The sequence below is a fragment of the Macrobrachium rosenbergii genome, chromosome 9 (assembly GCF_040412425.1).
Source record: "Macrobrachium rosenbergii isolate ZJJX-2024 chromosome 9, ASM4041242v1, whole genome shotgun sequence".
NCBI classification, from domain to species: domain Eukaryota; kingdom Metazoa; phylum Arthropoda; class Malacostraca; order Decapoda; family Palaemonidae; genus Macrobrachium; species Macrobrachium rosenbergii.
In genome coordinates, this window is record NC_089749.1 from 6,231 (window position 1) to 12,500 (window position 6,270).

Below are 6,270 nucleotides of genomic sequence, written 5' to 3' on the forward strand. Positions count from 1 at the left end.
GATGTTATTCGATGACAGAAAAAGTTATTATTTTTCTCTAATCTAATATCATCTTTAGTAAAGATAAATTTCCAGGCTACTTTTATGATACAGTCGAACGTAATTTAAAAGTTCTCGCCCGACAAAACTAAGAGTAACGAAAACTTTTCGACTTGATAGTTTACTACAACCACTTACACGCTTATTCAAAAGGACTAGATTTTAATTAGTTTTCTGTGAAACAAAATTATTGTGCCGGCTTTGTCTGTTCGTCCGCCCTCAGATCTTAAGGGACTGGTGCCAAATGTTGACGAAAAATTTAGAAAAAAGTCGATCTTTAGTGAATCTCGCATCGAATACGTCGTTACCATGGCAACTCATCCCGAAGTTTTATAGTGATGTATTTATTCTATTTTTCTAAACTATTTTGCTATAAAAAGTCATCATTTCGACCAGCACACTTTTATGTACATATTATTAGGTTATATATCATGTAATAAAAATATATAAGGAATTATAGACGTACATACATATAAAATGAAATAAATGCTTTGCCTCTCGTATACGGTAAGCTGGGTCAGTGGTGCCACGAGAGTTAGTAGCGTGTGGGCTTTGGTAGAGAAAGCATCTTTACGTCGTCTGCTATTGTTGACGTTTCTCGCGCGTCGTGTGCTGCTGCCGTCGCCTATCACAGCGTTATTTATATACTTAGCGTGTTCTATATACGTAGATGTGTTTGTGCAATGCCTAGGAAAAGAGGCTATGCGAAAAGGAGCGCTGAAAATGCTGAGAAAGCAAGAGAAGCGAAGAGAAAATCTGGAGAGAGACAAACAGCGGCAGCCATTTTTCCACCATCAGCTGATTTTCTCACACCTTCCACGAGCAGTACCCCAACCATCCACCACCCATCCCCCATCAACACCCTCCTCCACCATTGCTCCAGCACAAACCCCCACCAATGCTGTGCTAAGAAAATTAGGTGTTCCAAAAGAAAACAAGACACTATTGATATTGAAATTCTTTTCATGAGAAGAAATAATTTACAAGAAATTGCTAATAATGTCCTTTGTCCTGAGTATTTTCAAAGAAGTATTCGCTCAGCTATTGAGAAGAGACATGCAGACACAAAAGTTAAAATGTATTGTTTGAAATGAAAATACATTATTTTTTATAACAATGCTGAAAATTTTCCATCAGAGAAGAAAAAAGGTATTCATGTTATGACTACAATTCTCTTATATATAATGATGCTTTTGGGTTATGGGTATTCATTGTTCAGGAGGCTTTGTAGTTATTTGTGTTTGAAGGTTGTAAGTGCTCGTGTTTATAAACGGCATGCAGATCATGTAAAGGATGTGTCAGTGGTAAAGGCTCAAGAAGCCCTAGAAAAAAGCAGAAAAGCAACTGTAGATTTTTACAAAACTACTAAGGGATTCAGAACCGATGAAACACGGTTTTTTCGGCAACACCCTTCTATCAAAGCATCGGATAAAGGTGAAAGTTGACAAGTGTATATTTTAGCACCCTACCTAATTTTTGCAAGTATCATTTAGTACCTAAGTTCAATAGTTCTGGTAATTTATCAGAGTAAAAGTGTGTTCCCTATGCCAGAGCCATCAAAATCGCAGGTTAGGATTTTGAACACAATAACGATGTTACCTATGACGTCATGAGGTCCCATCCACAGCGAAGAGAAGTTTACATGAGGAAAACGTCTCTTCACTGTGGCTCTGCCCAGTTGCCGATGACATATGCACTAATTGATATTAGTACCCATCCTAGGCTTCTGCGATATCAATGATGGCGAGCAGGATTTGTCATCGTCCCCTTGATTGCATTATCATTCTCAATAATTTTATTATTATTATTATTATTATTATTATTATTATTATTATTATTATTATTATTATTATTATTATTATTATTATTTTGTGGAGGTTTCGTTGCAACTTCCACAGCAGTTGTTGGGACTAAGTTGTTAGCTTGGAATTCTTCCATTTTCTTGATATTCGTATTATTTACCTACTTAGTATCAATCAAATGTAACACGATTTATATTGATATGCACGGAAAGGAAAATATATTGAAATCAGTTTGAATGAGGAGCATATTGTTATCATCATTGTCTTTCAATAAATATGTTTTAGATGTACAGATAAAACGTCCAACACTATACATAATTTATTTACAAAATATCTTCATGTCACTCTCGAGGAAGAGGTCACCATCCCCGTCCTCATCGTCACTAGCGATGTCAGTGATGACTGGTTCCACGCTCTCATGGATATTGTCTGACTTCCAGTACTCCTCCTCAAAATGACAGGATTGTCTAACAGCTCCTGCCCACACTTCTGGGGTGGCCAAGTAACTATTACCCACTATAGAAATAATTACCTGTTCACGCTATAGTAAATCTTGCCACGGGTCTTCTCGCTTATATTCAAAGCGGCAAGCCGTAGCAGAAATGCAGTCTTGCAACCACAGGGACAATTCCATATCCTGCTGGCCATTATCGAATTTGTTGAAGCCTAGATTGTAAGCATATCCATTCACCCCCTACCTAGTGGATGGGTGAAGCTTCATGACGTCGTATTACGTTTACGTCACGAATTGTTTTAGGATCCTTTTCTGTGATTTTCTCGGTTCCGGCATCAGAGACTTCATTTTATCCTATAAATATCAAAACTATCAAACATAGACACGAAATACTACTTGCAAAAATTAGGTAGGGTTCTAAAATATACACTTGCCAACTTTCACCTTTATCTAATGCTTTGATAAAAAAGTGTCACCGAAAAACCATGTTTCATCAGATCTGAATCCCTTAGTAATCATCCCGAATATGTGGGAGAGGATGGGATAATAAATATATATGTTTCATATGATGGCTCCTGGCATAGAGAGGGGCATAATCCCAAGTTTTTTTTTTTTTTTGGTGCAATTATTGAGGGGGCATGTTGGACATTTTGTAGATTATATAACACTATGTTTTCAATGTGAAATTTGTGCTACAAAACTAAATCCTGATGAAGAAGAAGAAATGGACAGTTTAAATACAATCAATGGTGCACCGAACATGCCCCAAGTGTGACATAAATTAAATAGGTAGTTCTGGGAGCATGGAACCAAGCAGCTGAAAGGTTGTGGTCTAGATCTCTAAAAATAGGCTTTAGATACGTGACGTTCATTTCAGGTTGGGATGCCAAGGCCTTCAAGACAATTAGAGAAATGAATAATGGTAAAGGCCCTTATGGCTCAACTAATCAGTTAGTAAAGGAAGAGTGCGTGAGCCACATATCTAAAAGATTGCTTACGACTCTGAATAACTTGTGAAAAGCCAGGCAACTGAAAACAGGCAAGAGCTTGAGTGGCCGTGGACGGCTAACAATGTTTGTTATAGAGCTGCTTCAGAGATAATTTGGCCACAATGTTTTTAAAGCAAGAAATACCTCTACAGCTAATGTGAGAAAGTCATTTTAGCTTCATATTATCACTGCTCTTCTACTGATGCTAACCCATGGCACGGACTGTGCCCAGCATCAAGCACTTCCTGGTGTTTTTATAAAAAAGCACTGGAAGAAGGCAAAACCCAAAGTCCCATAAAGAAATGTGTGTAGGATTTACTTTAGAACCAGATGAATGGAAGGCCGTAGAAAATGCGTATAAGAATCTTACTGCTGATGACTTACTAATAAGATGTTTATGAGGGAAAACTCAGAACCCAAATGAACATGTTCATAGTGGAGTTTGGTGCTTGTGTCCCAAGCGCAAGAATGTGAAACGGAGATATGTTGATTTCGCATTGGGCGCAAGCAATTTCTAGTTACAACATCGGCCATGAGGAAAGTAATTTATATAAACTGCTTGGTCTGTCATACACTAGGCTTTTGCTCAAGTGTCTGCAGCTGCAAGACAAGAGGATGGATGAACCTATCAAGAAGAAAACAAGAAAGAAGGTGAAGATGGACAAAGGTTACTCTGCCGGGGCATACTAGACCCCCGCCACTGGATGTCCCAAGTTTAACTGCGATTTTCTCAAAAGTAAGTTATTGTCCTTTATATCACTACTGCTTCGCTAGTTTTCATCCGATTTCCATTTTTTTTACTATATTCGTCTTTAAAAGTTCTATAAGATTTTGAGAACCAGTCTTTGAAGATGTTTCTCTTTATTTAATATTACATTATTTACGTCACTGATTTTTATTGCAAATTTAATCGCAAATAAAAAAAAACATTAACTATCTAATGTACTCCATTTTTTCTCCAGATATTGTTGACATATTATTTAGCTATTAAATGAGACTTAGTTTTAGCTATCTGTAGTAGTTGTAAAGTAGTGGCTGTTTATACGGATGCATACTAAAATTCATTTTTTTTTCTATTGCAGATTTTGCCGTCAGCAGTTAGGAGCAGAATCTAGGCGGAAATGGTGTCTTTCAATAAAATTTTCAGTTATATGCGTTTTTGTAACCCAAGTCAATATTTGAGCAACAGTCAAACTACTGAGGCTGGACGGCCGCAAATTGGTAAGTAGATCATCCACCCTCCAATCATCAAACATACCAAATTGCAGTCATCTACCGTCCGTAGTTTTTATTTTATTTAAGGTTAAACTTAACCATAATCGTGCATCTGGCAACGATATAGCACAGGCCACCACCAGGCCGTGGTTAAAGATTCATGGGACGCGGCTCATACAGCATTATACCGAGACCACCGGAAGATAGATCTATTTTTGGTGGCCTTGATTATACGCTGTACAGAAAACTCGATTGCGCTGAAGAAACTTCGGCGCATTTTTTACTTGTTTTATCTTGTCCTCTGAAAAGAATATGGTTCCAATAAAACCTTGAGATAGGAGAAGTCAATAGTCAAATTCATCATGCACTGCAGACATCAATAAGTGGCAGGTATGATACTGAAGTCAGATTAAATAAAGCAATAAAAATGTTTCCCTGAACTTCTACAAACTTTTGACTACCCAACATAAGGTATATGTGAAAATATAAAACAATGACCGTAACATTGTAAGTACCTTACTTCATTTGAAAATTAATATACATATACATACATACATACATACATACACACACACACACACACACACACACACATATATATATATATATATATATATATATATATATATATATATATATATATATATATATATATATATATATATATATACTATATATATATATATGCATATATACATATATATATATACATACACACACACACACACATATATATATATATATATATATATATATATATATATATATATATATATATATATATATATATATATATATAATTATTAAATTTTACTTTGTAACTTGATGCGATCATGTCTTCTGACCTTTTGCGCAATGAAACGTTAATAAGCTGTTGTAACCTTCCTGTAAAAAGGAAAAAGAAAAATACCGGACTGCGTTACACCCTATTTGATGATATGATTAAAGGTCAACTCTTGAGTGATTGATTTCCCACAAAGAGTAATGATAAGATAAAATATGGTGAAGGTAAAGTAAAATATCAACTCTGTAGAAGACGTTATACTTTTCATAATAATAATAATAATAATAATAATAATAATAATAATAATAATAATAATAATAATAATAATAATAATAATAAGTAAAGACCAGAATAAGAATACAATATATTATTTAGGCCAGTGGCCAAGCACTGGGACCGATTAGGTCATTCGACGCTGAAACGGAAATTGACAGTAAGAAGGTCTGAAAGGGGTAGTAGGAGGAAACAATTGTTAGAGAAGGTGGAAGTCAGATGGAAGAAAGAAAATATGAACTGAGATACAGTAAAAGGAAGGAAGGCGGTTGCAGCTAGGGGCTGAAGGGACGCTGCAAAGACCCTTAAGCGATGCCTACAGTGCACCACGTGAGGCGAACTGATGGCACTACCCCCGCTTATAACTTAGACCGTCACATACCTGCCAGTCATGTGGAAATTACGGACAGAAATCATGAGTGAGGAACTCTGCCCGGAGGACACAAACACCTTGCCGAAAGAAAAGGAAGGATGCCGCGGGCAAACAGAAGGACATAAGACCATCTCCTAGTGTGTAAGACAGTCATAAGGAATTGTAAGCAAAGGAAGATTAAGACACGGTCTACTAGACCGTAGACTAAGCAAAGGATGGCATGGTTTGATGATAGGAAGGCCTTTGTTCTGGTCCCTCATCATGGCTGATGGAATGCTTGAGGATAAATGGAGCTACAAACAACTAAGTACACTTGCTCTCGGACACGATACATCACTGCA

At 36.4% G+C, this 6,270-nt stretch overlaps 1 long non-coding RNA gene across 1 annotated transcript; it reads left to right on the top strand.

Annotated features, from left to right (window-relative positions):
- Positions 1–576: 576 nt before the first annotated feature.
- Positions 577–4,434, top strand: LOC136841351 (uncharacterized). The gene is made up of 2 exons (XR_010853897.1): positions 577–4,020; positions 4,367–4,434. It is a non-coding gene; the product is annotated as an uncharacterized lncRNA (long non-coding RNA).
- Positions 4,435–6,270: the final 1,836 nt, after the last annotated feature.